Source organism: Macrotis lagotis, chromosome 1 (genome assembly GCF_037893015.1).
Source record: "Macrotis lagotis isolate mMagLag1 chromosome 1, bilby.v1.9.chrom.fasta, whole genome shotgun sequence".
Taxonomy (NCBI): domain Eukaryota; kingdom Metazoa; phylum Chordata; class Mammalia; order Peramelemorphia; family Peramelidae; genus Macrotis; species Macrotis lagotis.
This window is the reverse complement of record NC_133658.1, coordinates 37,875,981-37,896,416: the sequence shown is the minus strand read 5'-3', so window position 1 is coordinate 37,896,416 and position 20,436 is coordinate 37,875,981. Positions and strand designations below refer to the sequence as shown.

At 37.6% G+C, this 20,436-nt stretch overlaps 1 long non-coding RNA gene across 1 annotated transcript; it reads left to right on the top strand.

The window, feature by feature from the left end:
- Positions 1-1,243: 1,243 nt before the first annotated feature.
- On the top strand, positions 1,244-3,589 carry LOC141495981 (uncharacterized). The gene is made up of 3 exons (XR_012470919.1): positions 1,244-1,418; positions 2,200-2,287; positions 2,985-3,589. It is a non-coding gene; the product is annotated as an uncharacterized LOC141495981 (long non-coding RNA).
- The last annotated feature ends 16,847 nt before the right edge of the window (positions 3,590-20,436 follow it).

The following is a 20,436-nucleotide window of genomic DNA, read 5'->3' as shown; positions in this document are numbered from 1 at the left end:
AGTGTCTATACTACCTTGATTCTGCCTTGCCTTCGGGATTGAGGTTTATGAATATCATGGTAAGGTGGACTTTGATAAAAAAAAAAGTGGGACCCATAGGATAGAAGAATCTCTTAGAGACTTGTGCCTGACCAAAAAGTAGAGACTGATCTTATTTGGGGATTCTTGAGTAAGTAGCTTCTCCCTTGAACTGAAGCAGTTAAAGTTTCTGGGGAAACTTTTGTAAGAAGATGGAATATCAAGGGAGGCCAGCAGTGTCTTAATAGACAGTGAAAATCTCTCATCATCCAGTTCCATGCTCCTGATTGTAAGAGTGTAATCAGTTCTAGACCTATGGCAACTAAACTGGGCAGAGACTCCAAACTACAATGTGGAAGTCCAGTATATCAGATACTTGGGGGCTAGATTTGGTTTCTGCTGTCAGCATAAGAGGCCTTAATGGTGACTCCCTCTGTCTTTCTGCCTCTCTTTTCCCCCTGTCTCTCTCTGTGTCAGCCTCTATCTTTCTACCTCTCTTTCTCTCTCGCTGTCTTTCTCTGGATCTTGAAGATTTGGACAAGGAGGCTGGAGATTTGATCAGTTCAATGGCTACCTCATAATCTATGAAATAAACAGCATCAAAAGAAGACAGAACTAGGTCATGTAAAAACCTGAACAAATCACATTTTGGGAGGCCAGTGTAATCCCAAAGAAGTGTCATCCATTTATATTTGCTGGTAAGAGGGAACAGCATTCATTTTTCACACAGATTTCACAGATTTACTTAATCCAGCACAACCTTGTCCAGTTCAATAGCCATGGCATACCAATATCTGCCAGCCTGTGTCTGTGCCTAAGCTTTTCCCCTTTACTGAATGGATGAAATCATAGGAATTTAACCCTTAACACTGAGCCCATCCAACTTTCTGTTGCTTCTTTTGAGGCCAGAGCTTCAATAACAAGATGAGCTTCAATAGAGAGAACATCCTGGCCCTTGAAGACCAGTAGACACAGGACTCTGAGCCCTGAATTAGATAGATTGGAAGGATGATATTTTTATTTCTTTAGTAGGCTTCTAAAAAGTCCCTTGTCTCTCAATGTGCAAAGGGCCCCTTGTATTTTCAATCTAGTTTAAGACATCAGAGACATAAGTGATTGGTATGTGTTTCTTGCATGATTCATTGATCACATGTTTAAAGTTATGATCTTCATGAGCTCAGAGAAATCTATGTTTTCTGTCTGATACAGAAAATCTGCAACTGACTGCAAATAAGCAGGAATGGCTTCTCTCTGCCTCCTGGGTAGGACTAGACCTTTTGCCACAATCAGAAGCAGCTCTGGGATGCTGCAGAGAAGACAAGAAGATGGAGAATTTCCATGCTCCTGCATCTGACTCTGAGAATGAACCTGACCTACTATCACTTCCAGTGGAGAGCCAGGTAAATTAGTGACAAACTTCTGAATATCAAATTAACAAGAAAATATCCCTAGAAATCAAGAGTATGGTTCCATTTCTGGGTTTGGGTAAATCCTTGTGCCCACTTTGTTGGATTTGCTGCTGAGCGTGATCTTGTCTCATAGAAGCAAAACCAGGGAGTTTACAAAACAATTCCCTATTTCTGGCTTCATCAGCCCATTCCTGGACTGTTACAACCCCTTTCCAAACTTATGTTGGCATCTCTACTTCCATCTTGTTCTTCTTCTGTTATCAATACAGCTATTACAGTGAGATTCATGGATCACAGTCATAACCACATCACTCTACTTCTATTCAAGCTCGTGTTTTCGTCTCATTTTCAGGATAAAATACAAACTGCTCAGTTTAGCATTTCATATCTTATATCTTTTGGTCCCATCTTATCCTACAAGACGTTACCGTTTATTCTCCATTTAGAAATTTTATGGAGCATCTAAGTGGCAGGGTGATAGAGTGCTGGACCCAGAATCAGAAAGACTCATGTTCCTGAGTTCAAATGTGGCCTCGGACACTGCCTAGCTGTGTGACTTTAGGCAGGTCACTTAACCCAGTTTTTTCATCTGTAAAAGACACTTCACTCCAGTGTCTTTATCAAGAAAACTATACATGGGTTCATGGGCATAGCTGCAAATAACTAAATAACAGCAAAAGTAATTTTATGTTTAACCAAAATTGCCAGTTTGTTGTCCAATACAAATGACATTGAACTCTTTCTGGATACATTTTCTATCTTTCTGCCTTAGGATGTCCGTGAGACTTGGAAGGAAGTTGAGACAGTTCTGATATCCAGCTCCTAATAAAACTATCCACCATGAGGATAATCCTTCCCAGGTAATTTTTCAAGTCCCTATTCTAAATCTTACAATCTCTGTTCCTGGACCTTGGAAAAAGGATGTGTCCAGTCCCACCTCCCTCTGACCAGTAGATGGCACCGTTGCTCTTTTCTTAGTCAGTCACGAGTCAGCTCCTTGGAACCTTAGCTGGACTACCTGTAGCCTCTGGTGGATGGATAGACTCAGTGAACCCACAGAGGCCTCCTTGTACTGCCTTACCTAAATGGGAATCCTATAAGTCAAAGCTCCATGAAAAGTTCACTGTCTTTTGTTGCAGTGGAGCTTTGGTATGCTTGGAATAAGGGTGATGATGGCAGAAAGTTAGACATTATGTTATTTTACTAGATAATCCATTGAAAGGGAGATGATTGAGGCATGATTCAAATTAATTCAATTCAAAAATCTTTACTGAACAGTTGTTATGAACTGGGAATTAGAGTAGGTATCTTGAAAGCACATTTTATCAAATTGACCAAATTTAACTGAATTTGAGGAATTCCATCATGAGTGGCAATGACTTCGGCAAGTTCTGGGAGACCCTGTACCCAGGGATTGCCTCAGATTCCCAGTATGGGACCTTGAAAGAGTGTCCAAATTATCACAACCACTGATGAGCACAGTGACCTGATTGGAGGGGCTTCAAAGTACTTCTAACTTCTAACTTATTTTACTTCTGCTCATATACCCTTGGGAAGACTCTAGCTTCAGAATTCAAAGACAAAATCTTCAGTCCAAGAAAGCAGTCAGATGAGGAGTGGCCAGCAGATTCAGGAAGCTGGAGTATGGGCATGAAAGATTTGTGAAAATCATTTCCATAGTGAAAGAAGACATATATGGGAGGAGGAACAGAGGATGAAATGAAACTTGAATTGTGCTTTCAAGGAAGCTGGAGATTCTTCTTGGGGAGGAGGGACCTGACCTCTAAAGAAACCTCTTGGACAAAGGCAGGGTAGTCAATGCTGGAAGGCTGTGTGCAGGAAGAGCTAGCATACTGGCTCTACTGCACCAGAGACAACCCAGAACTAGTTACTGTGCCATCAGCCTGGGAAGATCAGAGGGGCCATGGTGTAGTTGAGGTTTTGGTGTTTTATCATAAAATCAATGGGAAACTGGTGGAGACTTTTGAGAGGGACAGTGACATCAGTGACAAGATCATGAATCTCAATTAAGCCCCTCCTGACTGGAAGAGGAAAAATGACTATACTTTCTGCTGATCTGCTGCCTTTTGATAACAAGGAATTTCCGTATTTTAATTCTTCACATCCATATGTAAATCCAATGAGTTCAGTCCTAAGTTTGAAGAAGGTTAGATATTTTCAATGTCCTTGCAACTCAGAGATCTCTTGATTCTCCATGGATTTTTAAAAAATCATTTTGCCAAGTCATAGAAGATTAATGATCTGATCAAAATCATAAGATTAATTAATAAAGCTGGCAATTAATTGGCCAACCAAAGTTCAAGCCTGACTCTCTTTCCCTAAATACCCTTTGTAGCCTCAGGCCAATTTTTCCAAAAATAGGTTAAGGGATCCTCTGTATTCAAAGAAAAAATTTTCATTTCAGCTTTTATTATAATTAATGAGGTAAAAACACAGGACAAGGGGAATTAAAAGTTTATTTAAAATTTTGCAAAAAGACAGTAATGTGTTGGCTAACCACTGAAGATCAGGAATGATATCGAGTTTGAGCTAGCTTTTATGGGTAACTTTAAAACAACTCAGGTACCTTTATCTCAGCAGGAGAGGTATCATCCTGGTATCATCCAACATAGCAAGAAAGTGATAAACTGGGCTGGAAACAGGGGTCTACCTCTCTCTGAGTGGGGAAGAAACTCAAGAAGCTAGTTCAGGGCTAGTTCATCCTAGAAGCCTATCCAGAGTGGATAGCCCTCATTCTAATGAAGATGTCAATGGTTTAGGCGTCTACAAGCTCAGTATGAGTTGAGATGTGGCAGTTTCAAAAGTTAATGGTATCTATGAGGACTGCATTAAGGAGCATAATTTTTAGAATAATCAGCTGTCATACAGGAGCTTATCTATATGCATATTCCTTAACATCTTCCTTTGTTCCCTCTTTTTTGTGCCCATTCTATATAGTTTTAGAAGAATATATGTGAAGGAGACTGAAAGCCTGAATATTGACTGGTGGAGGGAAACTGAAAGAGCAAAAGAGGTCCAAGAGGATGTACCATTTTAGGGTCAGTTGAAAGAGCCTATGTTTAGAATGGATTAACCAGGAGCACAAATGATAACCATTTTTATGTGGTTTGAAAGGATGGAATGTGGAAAAGGTTTAAAAGCATTTGGACCCAATGGACAAAACAGGGACAGTAAAAAAGGGCAGCCTACAAGAGTCAAGGTTATGAATTAAAATAAAAAGAAAAACTCAATAATTTTTCCTTTCCTATAGTTAGATGAACTGTTTCAGGATATATAGTTGATTCTTCTGCACTAGAAAATTTTAAGCCAATTTTGTTTTTTATAATAGAGAAGGACTAAATTTTCAGTTATTGGTTGGGATAGAGGAACACTGAGGTCTCTGAATTCTAACATTCTAGAACATCTTGGTGTCTTAGATAGCCAACCTTCTCAAACAACAGGATGGGATTTTTGAGGTCTTTTGTTATCTGAGCAGTAAACATGCTCTCCCATTTGAACCCTATTTAATATTTCAGAAGCTTTGAACAGTTCTGATTCTTTATTCTCCCAAACCCATAAACTTGGCCTCTGCTACTTTTAATTTGCTACAATGAAATATGGAAATTATGCTTTTCCCATTGACTAGCCTGTGATGCCCACCATTCTACCATTTTTGTTCATCAGTATTGAGCTGGGAGCTGTGCTGAGGCCCAAAAGTGAGTTTTGAGAAAGCAGAAATAGACAAATTGCTGTGCTTTCTCTGAGAGAACAGACAGAGATGGGTCAGCCTTAGAAGAAAGGCAGAAGGGGAGAAATAAGAAATGTAGTAGAGCTGGAAAGAGTTGAAGGAACCAGGATGTGTGTAAAAGAGATGAAAGGCAAGTGCCAAATTGAAAAGTATAAAAGGAAACTGGGAAGGATAAGGGACACAGAGATCTGGGTACTAAAGGATCTGCTGTTTGAATATCCAGTGATTTGCTTATAGGAGGATTTTCTTTCTTTTTTTATTAATTTTATTTATTTATTATGAAGTTTATGGTTTTTCCTCTAATCTCACGTCCCTCCCCCACCCCCCACAGAAGGCAGTCTGCTAGTCTTTACATTGTTTCCATGGTATACATTGATCTAAGTTGAATGTGATGAGAGAGAAATCATAACCTTAAGGGAAAAAAAAGTATGAGATAACAAGATTACATAATAAGATACCAGGTTTTTATTTTAAAATTAAAGGTAATAGTCTTTGGTCTTTGTTCAAACTCCACAATTCTTTCTCTGGATACAGATGGTATTCTCCATCACAGATATCCCAAAATGCTACTGATCGTTGCACTGAAAGAATGAGCAAGTCCATTAATGTTGATCATCACCCCCATGTTGCTGTTAGGGTGTACAGTGTTCTTCTAGTTCTGCTCATCTCTCTCAGCATCAGTTCATGCAAATCCTTCCAGGCTTCTCTGAATTCCCATCCCTCCTGGTTTCTAATAGAACAATAGTGTTCCATCACATACATATACCACAGTTTATTAACCCATTCCCCAATTGATGGACATTCACTCAATTTCCAATTCTTTGCCACCACAAACAGGGCTGCTATGAATATTTTTGTACATGTGTAGTTTTTACCCTTTTTCATCATCTCTTCAGGATATAGACCCAGTGTTGCTGGATCAAAGGGTATGCACATTTTTGTTGCCCTTGGGACATAATTTCAAAACGCTCTCCAGAAAGTTTGGATGAGTTCACAGTTCCACCAGCAATGCATTAGTATCTGAGATTTCCCACATCCCTTCCAACATTGCTCATTATCCTTTCTGGTCATATTGGCCAGTCTGAGAGGTGTTAGGTGGTACCTCAGAAATGATTTAATTTGCTTTTCTCTAATAGGCAATGATTTAGAGCAATTTTTCATATGACTATGGATCAATTGATTTCTTCATCTGTAAATTGCCTTTATATATCCTTTGACAATTTGTCAATTGGGGAATGGCTTGTCTTTTTTAAAAATTTGACTCAGTTCTCTGTATATTTTAGAAATGAGTCCTTTGTCAGAAATACTAGTTGTAAAAATTGTTTCCCAGTTTCCTAATTTCTTTTGATCTTGGTTACAGTGGTTTTGTCTGTGCAAAAGCTTTTTAATTTAGTGTAGACAAAATTATCTAGTTTGTATTTAATGATGTGCTCCATCTCTTTCTTGGTCATAAACTGCTTTCTTTTCCATCTTTTCCATAGATCTGACATCTAAACTATTCCTTGATCTCCTAGTTTGCTTAAAATATTGTTTTTTATGTCTAAATCCTGTATCCATTTTGATCTTCTCTTGGTATAGGGTGTGAGGTGTTGGTCTAATCCAAGTTTCAGCCATAATAACTTCCAATTTTCCCAACATTTTTTACCAAAGAGAGGGTTTTTATTTCAATAGCTGAATTCATTGGTTTATCAAACAGCAGATTACTATAATCATTTCCTGCTATTGCACCTAGTCTATTCCACTGATCCATGACTCTATTTTTTAACCAATACCAGACAGTTTGGAGGCCTGATGCTTTATATTATACTTTTAGATCTGGTAGGGCTAAGCCACCTTCTTTTGCCCTTTTTTCATTAAATCTCTAGAAATTCTCGACTTTTTATTTCTCATATGAATTTTCTTACAACTTTTTCTAACTCATTAAAGTAATTTTTTTAGGTTGTTGTTTTTATAAGGCAATGGAGTTAGGTGGCTTGCCCAAGGCCACACAGCTAGGTAATTATTAAGTGTCTGAGGCCGGATTTGAACTCAGGTACTCCTGACTCCAGGGCTGGTGCTCTATCCACTGTGCCACCTAGTCACCCCAATTTTTTGGAATTTTGATTGGTAGGGCACTAAATAAGTAATTTAATTTAGGTAGAATTACCATTTTTATTATATTAACTTGGCCTGTCCATGAGCAATTGATATTTGTCCAGTTATTTAAATATGATTTTATTTGTGTGAGAAGTGTTTTGTAATTGTTTTCATAAAGTTTCTGAGTCTACCTGGGCAGGAAGACTCCTGAGCATTTTATAATGTTGGGAGTTACTTTAAATGGAATTTCTCTTTTTAACACTTGATGCTATATCTTGCTAGTCATATATAGAAATGTTGCAGATTAATGAGGGTTTATTTTATATCCTGTGCCTTTGCTAAAGTGCTAATTGTTTCTAGTACTTTTTTAGATGATTTAATGGAATTCTCTAGGTATACCATCATGTCATCTGAAAAGAGTGAGAGTTTTATCTCTTTCTTTCTAATTCTAATTCCTTCAATTTCTTTTTCTTCTCTTATTGATGAAGGTAACATTTCTAATACAGTACTGAATAGTAGTGGGCATCCTTGTTTTACCCTTGATCTTATTGAGAATGCCTCTAGCCTCTCCCCATTGAATATAATGCTTGTTGATGGCTTCAGATAGATATTGCTTATTATTCTAAGGAACAGTCCATTCATTTCTACACTCTCTAGGATTTTTATTAGGAATGGTTGCTGTATTTTGTCAAAAGCTTTTCCATTATCTATTGATATAATCATATGATTTCTGATAGGCTTCTTATTGATGTAAATATACTAACAGTTTTCCTAATGTTGAACCAAGCCTGCATTCCTGGGCTAAATCCTACTTGGTCATAATGTATTATCCTAGTGGTAACTTATTGTAAGCATTTTGGTTAGATTTTATTTAAGATTTTTGCATCTATATTCATCAGGGAGATAGGTTTATAATTTTCTTCCTCTTTTTTAACTCTTCCTGGTTTGGGTTTCAGCACCATATTGGTGTCATAGAAAGAGTTAGGCAGAGTTCTGTCTTCACCTATTTTTCCAGAGAGTTTATATAGAATTGGAACCAATTGTTGCTTAAATGTTTGATAGAATTCGCTTGTGAATCCATCTGGCCCTGGAGATTTTTTTCTTAGGGAGTTCAATAATGACTTGTTGAATTTCTTTTTTCTGAGATAGAGTGACTTAGGTATTTAATTTCCTCTTCGTTTAACCTGGGCAACTAATATTTTTGTAAATATTCATCCATTTCACTTAGATTATCAAATTTATTGGCAAAGAGTTGGTCAAAATAATTCCAAATTATTACTTTCATTTCCTCCTTATTGGTGGTGGGTTCACTTTTTTCATTTATGACACTTGGAACTTGGTTTTCTTCTTTCTTTTTTTTTAATCAAATTAACCAGAAATTAACCAATTTTATTGGGGGGGGTTTGTAAAATCAATTTTTGGTTTTATTTATTAGTTCAATAGTGTTTTTTTTGCTTTTGCTTTTATTAATTTCTCTATTAATTTTTAGAATTTCTAATTTGGTACTTAATTGGGGTTTTTAATTTGTTCTTTCTCTAATTTTTTAGTTGCATGCTCAGTTCATTGATTTCCTCTTTCTCTAATTTATTCATGTAAGCATTTAAAGATATACTATATCCCCTGATAGCTGCTTTGGCTATATCCCATAAGTTTTGGTATATTGTTGCATTATCTAGGATGAAATCATTAAATCTTTTTTTATAAATTGTTGTTTGATCCATTCATTCTTTAAAATGAGGTTATCTAGTTTCCAATTAGTTTTGGATCTTTATCTCCCGGGCCCAATATTGCATGTGATTTTTATTGTATTGTGATCTGAGAAAGCTATATTCACTATTTCTGCCTTTCTGCAATCGATTATTAGGTTTTTATTCCCTTAGTACATGGTCAATTTTTGTCTAAGTGCCATGCACTGCAGACAAAAAAGTAGATTCCTTTCTCTCTGCATCCAACTTCCTCCATAGGTCTATCATGTCTAGGTTTTCTAACATTCCATTTGCCTTCTTAACTTCCTTCTTGTTTATTTTATGGTTATATTTATCTAAATCTGAGAGTGGGAGGTTGAGGTCTCACACTAGTAGAGTTTTGCTGTCTATGTCTTCCTGTAACTCCTTCAACTTCTCCTCTATGAATTTGGATTCTATACCATTTGGTGCATACATATTAAGCATTGAAATTACCTTATTTTCTATGGTTTCCTTTTAGGAGGATATAGTTTCATTCTTTATCTCTTTTAATGCTAACTATTTTTGCAGGTGCTTTGTCTGAGATAAGGATTGGTTATCCTTGCTTTTTTTTTTTCACTTCACCTGAAGCAAAATATATTTTGCTCCAACCTTTTACCTTTACTCTATATGTAGGGATATAGCCAGTTTCATCCTATATAGTAGCTTTTTTTCTCCCCCCCCTTTTTTTTACCTTTTGTATGTGTCTCTTGGGTCTCCTGTTTGAAGTCCGAATTTTCTATTAAGCTCTGGTCTTTTCATCAGGAAAGCTGGAAGTCTCCTATTTCATTATATGTCCAACCTTTCCCCCTAAGAGAAGGTTCTGTTTTGCCAGATAGTGAATTCTTGGCTGCATTCCAAGTTCCCTTGCTTTTCAGAATATCATATTCCAGGTCCTGTGTAATCCTTACTGTGTCTCCTTGGTATCTAAATTGTTTCTTTCTGGCTGCTTGCAGGATTTTCTCCTTTATCTGATGGTTCTGGAATTTGGCTACAATATTCCTTGGCATTTTCATTTTGGCATACCTTTCTGGAGGGGATCAATGTATTCTTTCAATTGTTATTTTCCATTTTCCAGAGATTTTCATTTGACCATTTGAGGTTTTGAGAGAATTATTTTCTTCTTGTGTTTGTCCAACTGTATTTTCCAAGGATTTCTTTTCTTGCAACATTAATTTTCTCTCCCAAATTTTCTATTTGATTTTTAAACTCCCTCCTGATTTCTTCAAGGAAGTCTTTCTGGGCTGGAGACCAAATCATATTCTCCTCAGAGGTTCTAGATCTCTCTGAGTTAGGGTCTTTACCTTCCAGGTAATTTTCTATGGACCCCCCCCCCCACTTTCCACTGGCCTTTCCTAAGGTCTTGTGTTAGGTGTGGGCCTGGTTCACAGAAATTTGGTGTTGAGATCCCTAGAGGCTTTACTCACTGAATTTAATAACTCCAAGTGGGCTGGCCAGTAGAGGTGCTAGTTGCTTTCTCTGGAGTGTCTGTGACCTTGATTTGAGGTCCTCTCACTTGGCCTGGAGGGGGTGGGAAGCACTGCTGGAGCCTGTTATCCTTGAACAATGTGGGCTGGGCCCTGTGACAAGGTAATCACTCTCCCTATTCAGTCAAGGGAGCTCTGCTGCCCACTCCTGAGCCCGGGGTGGGGGTGGGAGGGAATGTTACTGTGTGTATTCTGGGAAGTGAAAGTAAGGAGTCTGAGGTTCTCCAGACCAGAGTAGCCCAGCTGATCAATGTCCAGCTGCACTCTACAACTCTCCATGCTGGAACTCACCCTCCAGTCCTGCCAGAGCTTCCCAGACAATCAAATCCACAGCCAAAGCCTCCACACCCCAGTTGCCTCTTGGACTGGAGCTCCCACAGTCAATACCTCCATGGCTGATCCTAGGCTATTCCCACCCTCACCCCATCGCCCATGGGCTGTCTCTCGGCTCTCTCCTCTCTGCCTCTGGCTTACCCATGATCCCTGAAGACAGACTTGGTAGATGTTCTTCTCCTAGCATCTTTTTCTGGGTTTTGCCGATCGAATTTTCATTCAGAAGTTTGTTTCATATTATATATGAAGGAAGATCAGGAGACCTGTGCACAGTGCCTGAATTCCCTCCACCATCTTGGCTGCAAGTCTCTAAAATATGTTAAGGAGAAAATACATTTTCAGTTGAGGATTTTTAAAAATTTTTTTATTAAAGATATTATTTGACTTTTACAATTTTCCCCCAATCTTGCTTCCCCCACCCACAGAAAGCACTCTGTCAGTCTTTGATTTATTTACATATTGTACCTTGATCCAAATTGGGTGTGATGAGAGAGAAATCATATCCTTAAAGAGAAGTCTAAGAGGTAACAAGATCAGACAATAAGATATCTGTTTTTTTCTAAATTAAGGGGAGGGGCGACTAGGTGGCATAATGGATAAAGCACCGGCCTTGGAGTCAGGAGTATCTGGGTTCAAATCCAGTCTCAGACACTTAATAATTAACTAGCTGTGTGGCCTTGGGCAAGCCACTTAACCCCATTTGCCTTGCCAAAAAACCCACCTAAATTGAGGGGAATAGTCCTTGCACTTTGTTCAAACTCCACAGCTCCTTATCTGGATACAGATGGTACTCTCCTTTGCAGACAGCCCAAAATTGTTCTTGATTGTTGCACTGATGGAATGAGCAAGTCCTTCAAGATTAAACATCACTCCCATGTTGCTGTTAGGGTGTACAGTGTTTTTCTGGTTCTGCGCATCTCACTCAGCATCAGTTCATGCAAATCCCTCCAGGTTTCCCTGAAATCCCGTCCCTCCTGGGTTTCTAATAGAACAAGTGTGTTCCATGGCATACATATACCACAGTTTGCTAAGCCATTCCCCAGTTGAAGGACATTTACTGGATTTCCAATTCTTTGCTACCACAAACAGAGCTGCTATAAATATTTTTGTACAAGTAATGTTTTTACCCTTTTTCCTCATCTCTTCAGGGTATAGACCCAGTAGTGGTATTGCTGGGTCAAAGGGTATGCACATTTTTGTTGCCCTTTGGGCATAGTTCCAAATAGCTCTCCAGAAGGGTTGGATGAGCTCACAGCTCCACCAACAGTGTAATAGTGTCCCAGATTTCCCACATCCCTTCCGACAATGATCATTAACCTTCTTGTTCATAATGGCCAATCTGAGAGGTGTGAAGTGGTACCTCAGAGAAGCTTTAATTTGCATTTCTCTAATAATTAATTATTTAGAGCATTTTTTCATATGGCTATGGATTACTTTGATCTCCTCATCTGTAAATTGCCTTTGAATATCCCTTGACCATTTGTCAATTGGGGAATGGCTTTTTGTTTTAAAAAATATGACTCAGTTCTCTGTATATTTTAGAAATGAGTCCTTTGTCAGAATCATTAGTTGTAAAGATTGTTTCCCAATTTATTACATTTCTTTGGATCCTGGTGACATTGGTTTTATCTGTGCAAAAGCTTTTTAATTTAATGTAATCGAAATCATCTAATTGGTTTTTGGTGATATTCTTCAACACTTCCTTAGTCATAAACTGCTCCCCTTTCCATAGAACTGACAGGTAGACTAGTCCTTTATCTTCTAATTTGCTTATAGTATTGTTTTTTATGTCTAAGTCCTGTAACCATTTGGATCTTATCTTGGTAAAGGGTGTTAGCTGTTGGTCTAATCTAAGTTTCTTCCATACTAACTTCCAATTATCCCAGCAATTTTTATCAAAGAGGGAGTTTTTATCCCAATGGCCAGACTCTTTGGGTTTATCAAACAGCAGATTAGTATAATCATCTCCTGCTTTTATACCTAGTCTATTCCACTGTTCCACCACACTATTTCTTAGCCAATACCAAACAGTTTTGATGACTGATGCTTCATAATATAATTTTGCCACCTTCTTTTGCACTTTTTTTCATTAAGCTCCTGGCAATTCTTGACTCCATATGAATTTACTTACAATTTTTTCTAACTTGTTAAAGTAATTTTTTGGAATTTTGATTGGTAGGTCACTAAACAGATAGATTAGTTTTGGTAGAATTGTCATTTTTATTATATTAGCTCTCCCTATCCATGAGCAGTTGATATTTGCCCAGGTATTTAAACCTAATTTAATTTGTGTGAGAAGTGTTTTATAATTGTTTTCAAAAAGATTCTGAGTCTGTCTTGGCAAAAAGACTCCCAAACATTTTATATTGGCTGAGGTTAGTTTGAATGGGCTTTCTCTTTCTAGCTCTTCATGCTGTTTCTTGCTAGACATATATAGAAAAGTTGAGGATTTATGAGGGTTTATTTTATAACCAGCAAATTTAATAAAATTGCTAATTGTTTCCAGTAGTTTTTTAGATGATTTCTTGGGATTTTTTAGGTAGACCATCATGTCATCTGCAAAGAGTGAGAGTTTTGTCTCTTCCTTCCCAATTCTAATTCCTTCAATTTCTTTTTCTTCTCTAATTGCTGATGCTAACATTTCTAATACAATGTTTAATAGCAATGGTGATAATGGGCACCCTTGTTTCACCCCTGATCTTATTGGGAATGACTCTAGCCTCTCCCCATTGAATATAAGGCTTGTTGATGGTTTCAGATAGATACTGCTAATTATTCTAAGGAACACTCCATTTATTCCTACACTCTCTAGTATTTTTAATAGGAATGGATGCTGTATTTTGTCAAAAGCTTTTTCAGCATCTATTGATATGATCATATGAATTCTGATAGGTTTGTTGTTGATATCATTGAGTATACTAACAGTTTTCCTAATATTGAACCAACCCTGCATTCCTGGAATAAATCCTACTTGATCATAATATATTATCCTAGTGATGACTTGTTGTAATCATTTTGCTAAGATTTGATTTAGGATTTTTGCATCTATATTCATCAGGGAAATAGGTCTATAATTTTCTTTCTCTGTTTTAACTCTTCCTGGTTTAGGTAACAGTACCATATTGGTTTCATAGAAAGAGTTAGAGAGAGTTCCATCTTTCCCTATTTTTCCAAAGAGTTTATATAGGATTGGAACTAATTGTTCCTTAACTGTTTGGTAGAATTCACTTGTGAATCCATCAGGCCCTGGAGATTTTTTCTTAGGGAGTTCAGTAATGGCTTGTTGAATTTCTTTTTCTGAGAGAGGGTTGTTTAGGTATTTAATCCCTTCTTCATTTAACCTGGGCAACTTATATTTTTGTGAATATTAATCCATTTCACTTATATTATCAAATTTATTGGCATAGAGCTGGGCAAAATAATTTCAAATTATTACTTTAATTTCCTCCTCATTGGTGGTGAGTTCACCTTTTTCATTTATAATACTAGCAATTTGGTTTTCTTCTTTCTTTTAATCAAATTGACCAGAGGTTTATCAATTTTATTGGTTTTTTTCATAATATCAACTTTTTGGTTTTATTTATTAATTCAATAGTTTTTTGCTTTAGATTTTATTAATTTCTCCTTTAATTTTTAGAATTTCTAATTTGGTATTTGGGGGATTTTTTATTTGTTCTTTCCCTAATTTTTTTAGTTGCAAGTTTAGTTCATTGATTTCCTCTTTCTCCAATTTATTCATATAAGCATTTAGAGCTATAATATATCCCCTGAGAGTTGCTTTGAATGAATCCCATAGGTTTTGGTATGTTGTTTCATCATTATCATTATGTAGGATAAAATGGTTAATTCTTTCTATAATTTGCTTTTTGGTCCACTCATTTTATAAAATGATGTTATTGAGTTTCCAATTTGTTCTGGGTCTATATCTCCTTGGCCCAATATTGTATATGACTTTTATTGCATTGTGATCTGAGAAAGATGTATTCACTATTTCTGCCTTTCTGCAGTTGATCATAAGGTTTTTATGTTCTAGTACATGGTCAATTTTTGTATAAGTTCCATGTACTGCAGAGAAAAAGGTATATTCCTTTCTATCCCCATTCAGTTTCCTCCATCAGTCTACCATATGTAATTTTTCTAACAATCTATTTACCTCCCTAATTTCTTTCTTGTTTTATGATTTGATTTATCTAGATCTGATAGCAGGAAGTTGAGGTCTCCCACTAGTAGAGTTTTGCTGTCTATGTCTTCCTGTAGTTCTTTCAGTTTCTCTTCTAAGAATTCGGGTCCTTTCCCACTGGGTGCATATATATTCAATACTGAAATGACTTTATTGTCTATGGTACCTTTTAGGAGGATAAAGTTTCCTTCCTTATCTCTTTTAACACTATTTTTGCTTCTGCTTTGTCTGAGATAAGGATTGCTACCCCTGTTTTTTTACTTCAGCTGAAGCAAAATATATTTTGCTCCAACCTTTTACCTTTACTCTATATGTATCTCTCTGCTTCAAATGAGTTTCTTGTAAGCAGCATATTGTAGGATTCTGGTTTTTAATCCACTCTGCTATTTGCTTACATTTTAAGGGAGAGTTCATCCCATTCATATTCAAGGTTATGATTACTAATTCTTTATTGCCCTCAGTGCTATCTTCCCTCTGTTTGCATTTCCCCCCTTTTATCCACATTCCCCAGTCTTTTGTTTCTGAAAACCACCCCCTTCAGTGTTTGCCCTCCTATATCACACCCTCCCCTTTCTTTCCCCTTTCCCTTTTTCCCTTTTCCCTTCCCTTCCTTTTGTTATTTCTCCTTATTTCCCCCACTCCCCATCCCTTTATCTGCCCCCCCTCTCCTTTTCTCCTTTTAATACTTGAAAGGTTAGATGTTTTATAAGTTAGCTCAGTATGTGTAGGTTGACTTTAAGCCAAGTCTGATGAGAAGAATATTCAGGTGTTTCTCCTCTGCTCCCTTCTTCCACACTATTACCATAGGTTTTTTGTACCTCTTAGTGTAATGAGATTTACCCCATTCAATCCCCTCCCTCCTCCCATCTCTTTCCTGTCCCCTTTTTAGGGAGGTAGTGGTTTTTTTAAGATCATTCTATCTAAGTCATAGAAAATTCTGAGTGTCTGTCCCTTCTAGTTCTGTGTATTCTATCAAATAGAGTCAAAATTCCTGAGAGTTATTAGAGTCTTTCTCCCAAGTGGGGTTAAAGCCAGTTACATTCCATTAGATAGTAGTCTCATGGATAGGTCATGAATGTCCATCATTTCTGGCTAGGTGTATTCTCTCTGTTAGAGTTACATTTCTCAAGGTTTATGAGAATCTTTTTTATTTCCCCCCATGCTGGAATATAGCCAGTTTCAACTTACTGGATTGCATTTTTTTCTTTTTACCGCCCCCCCCCCTTTTTTTTACCTTTTCATGTGTCTCTTGAACCTCCTGTTTAATGTCAAAATTTTCTGTTTAGCTCTGGTCTTTTTATCAGAAATTTTTGAAATTCTTCAATTTCGTTAAATGTCCATCTTTTTCCCTGGAAAAGAAGGCTCAGCTTTGCAGGAAAGTAGATTCTTGGCTGCATTCCAAGCTCCCATGCTCTTCGAAATATCTCATTCCAGGCCCTTCAATCCCTTAAAATTGATGCAGCCAGGTCCTATGTGATCCTTACTATGACTCCTTGATATTTAAATTGTTTCTTTCTGGCTGCTTGCAGGATTTTCTCTTTTATCTGATAGTTCTGAAGTTTGGCCACAACATACCTTGGTGTTTTCATTTTAGGATCTTTTTCTGGTGGGGATCGACGTACTCTTTCAATAACTACTTTGCCCTCCGATTCCATGATATCAGGGCAGTTTTCCATCACTAGATCCTGTAATATTAAGTCGAGGCTTTTTTTTTTTCCTCTTCAATGTTTTCAGGAAGTCCTATAATTTTCAGGTTGCCCCTCCTCGATCTGTTCTCAAGGTCAGTGGTTTTGTTGATGAGGTATTTTACATTTGCTTCTATTTTTTCTATTTTTTGATTTTGTTTAACTGACTCTTGCTATCTCATGTAGTCATTAGTTTCTGTAGACTCCATTATTTTTGGGGGGAAGAGTTTTCTTCATTAACCTTTTGCAACTCCTTTTCCAATTGGTCAATTCTACTTTTGAAAGAGCTTTCCATTGGACCAATTGAGGTTTTGAGAGAATTAATTTCTTTTTGCATTTGCTCATTTGAGGATCTCAGAGAATTATTCTCATTTTGTAATTGTCCAACTGATGATCTGAGAGATTTATTCTCTTTTTGTGTTTGTCCAATTGTACTTTCTAAGGTTTTGTTTTCTTGTTGCAAGGTATTAATTGTCTCTCCCAAATTTTTAAGCTCCTTCCTTATTTCTTCAAAGAGGTCTTTCTGTGCTGGAGACCAGATTGTATTCTCCTCAGAGGTTCCAGTTCTCTCTGAGTTGGGGTCTTTGTCTTCCAGGAATTTTTCTGTGTATACACCTTTCCGCTGACCCTTCTTCATTATGCTAAGACCTTGAGTTGGGAGGAGCTGGTTCACCTGAGTTTGGGATTGCTAAAGGCTTTACTGAGTGCAGTTTCTCTGGCTGGCCAGTAGGAGGTATTGGTTGTCCTCTCTCGAGTGTCTGTGACCTTGGTTGAGAGGCCTTCTCCCTTTGCCCAAAGGGAGGATTTGGAGCTATTGAATTCTTTTGCCTTCAGTCAATGGTGGGCTTTACCCTGGCCTGAGGTCATTCCTCAGTTGGGCTGGTTCTTCTGCTCACACACCTCGGCCTGAGGCAGAAGTAGTTTGCATTTGTTTGTTTGGGAAGAGGCCTCTGTGCAATGGAGGTGTGGACTCAGAATTTCTCAGACCCTAGGAGCCCAGGGATGGTGTCCGCAGCTTTCCTGCACCAGGACTCTCCCCACAGCCTGCTCCCCAAGCTCCAGGGGGCAGCACCAACACCAGTGCCTCTGCTTCCCTGCAGACCCAAGCCCCTTTCATCCAGCACCACCGCTGATCCAGCAGGCCCAGCTCGTCGGCCCTCAGACTCCTGGCTCCAATTCAGCTGTTAATCTGGGCTGATCCAGGGCTGATCCTCCCTCTGAGCCCAGACTCACTCGCCCAAATTCCGCCAAAGCTGCTGCGGGAGACAAATGCTGAGGTAGATGTTCTTTCTCCTGGCTTTTCTTTCTGGGTTTTGTGGGTCAGATTTCTTTTAATGGGGCAGAGATCAGGAGACTTTGGAACTGTGCCTGTCTTCTCTCCGCCATCTTGGCTGGAAGTGAGTTGAGGATTTTTAATTTGTTTTTATATATTAGTGAAGAGGGTAAACTTTAATTTGTTAATCACTTTTTTGATATTCTGCAATTTAAAGAGATTATCAAATGTATATGTTGAAAACTCAAAATTAATTTAGTAGATCTTTAAAGAATTCACATTCCAAGAGGAATCCTTATTGTTATCGAAGTTTATTTTGTTAAGTAGATTATCATCTTCCAAATGAGGAAATGAATCAATAAATGAATAAGATAATATAAAAAATAAAACTAAGTTAATTTCTATTTGTAATGGAATTTCCTGTCTATATCACCACAATGGTAGGTAGTTTTTGCGTCAGGAAATACCGGAAATCCTCAATTCCATTGAATATCCATCTTTTTCCCTGCTGAATTTTTTAGGGGAGTACATTCTAGGCTATAATCCCAGGTCCTTTGCTCTCCAAAATATGCTATTCCAATTCTTCAATGTTGAGGCTGATAGGTCCTGTGTGAGTCTGTGTTCTCTTTGGATTTGAATTGTTTTCTTTCTGCTGCTTGCAATATTCTATTATTTGAGGGTTCTGGAATTTGGCTATTACAGCCCTTGGAGTTTTTATCCTGGGGTCTCTTTCTGGAAGGGTTCTGTGGATGCTTTCAATAGTTATATTGTTACCTTGTGCAATTTTAATTTTTAGGGTTTTTCTTTTTTTCCATTTTCCTTCTCTTCTTTGGGTTTGTTTTTTTTTTTTTTTTTTAGATTTTGCAAGGCAATGGGGTTAAGTGGCTTGCCCAAGGCCACACAGTTAGGTTATTATTAAGTGTCTGAGGTCAGATTTGAATTCAGGTATTCCTGACTCCAGGGCCAGTGCTCTAGCCACTGTGCCACCTAGCAGCCCCTCTTCTTTGGTTTTTAAATTCTTCTTTAAGCTCTTCGATGAGCTTTTGTATTTAAGTCTAATTTAGAAACTGCTTTGACACTTCCCCTGTGCGTGATTTTTTCATTGCTTTCTTCTTCAGTCATGCCATTACTGTCATCTTTGTCTGCAAAGTAGTTTTCTATAGTGAGAGTTCTTTTAGCCTTTTTGCTCATCTTTATTGTTGTAGTTCTGCTCCTGGGGTATATGGAATACAGATACTAGCTTTTATTTTGCAAGGGCTGGGATTCTTGTTGGCCAATATGTTACCTATGCAGTGCAGGCCTTGCCTTCTCAGAGGTTTATTCCCTTCTTTATGCCCAGGTTCTGACTTAGCAGTGGATTGTTCCCAACCCAGTCCTGTCTTTTACCCTTTTGTTTTCAGGGTTCAGACTTTGTTTGGGGTTGGTATCCTCCCTGCTGGCTACCTATCTAGTTGCTGGGATTTCTGCTATTGTTAAACTGTTGGGACCTGGATTGCACTGTGGCTAAAAGCCTCCTGTTGGCTCTCCCACTTCCTGGACTTTACCTCCACTTTTCCCCTGAAAGAGACAGAACTTCACTGAAGATCTTCCATGATGTTTACAGTTGAAAACTTCTTTGAATCTTCTATTTTTCTTGGTGTGATCTATAGTATGAATGTCATAGTAGAGATTTTATTTATCTTTGTACGTAAAAGCTCTGATAGTGTGTTAGCTTCCAGTTGCCATCTTGGCTCCACCCCAGAATCTCTGTTTTGATGTTCTTAAAAGAAGAAAGAAAAGGGATACACTGGAAAAGAAAGGAGGAAGGAGGATGGAGGGGGGGGACTTTCATATAACCTGGGTGTGGAAGTAGAAGACTGTACCAGTAATGAAAAGGGAAATGAAAGTGGGTGTTATTTGAACCTCTTTCATCTCAAGCAGTCAAATGAGGGGAGAATACCCAAATAGGGTTCAGGAGAGAAATTCATTCAAATCAACAGGGAAACAAGAAGAAACTAGGAGAGGAGAGAGTTGGAGAAGAGGACGGGTAGTTTCAGAGAGCGATTGAGTCATAAATAAAACAAATTTCAGGCTCGGGCGTGTATTTATAAGGGGAAGGTGAAATAAAGAAAGAAAAGAGAAGAGGGTTAGATGAACAGAAATGTAAAGATAAATAGTCATGAACACATTTCTTCCCTCACTATCCTTCTCTGTGAAGAGAGAATCAGAGAGCAAAGAGGAAAAAAATAAAAGAATGGGAAAAAGAAAATATATAGTTAAAAATTGTAATTATAAATGGAATGAAATATAATATAGCATAACTTCCTAAAATGCTGCTAATACTTAAAGTAGAAGATAATAGAATGAATTAGAAAATAAAATTTAAAAAAATATGCCATTTACAAGAAACATAAGATTCACACAGAGTTAAAATGAGGAACTGAATTAAAATATATTATGCTTCAGATGAACTCAGTTTAGATGGAGAAGTAATATGCAATTATTCTGGAAAGATAAAATGATG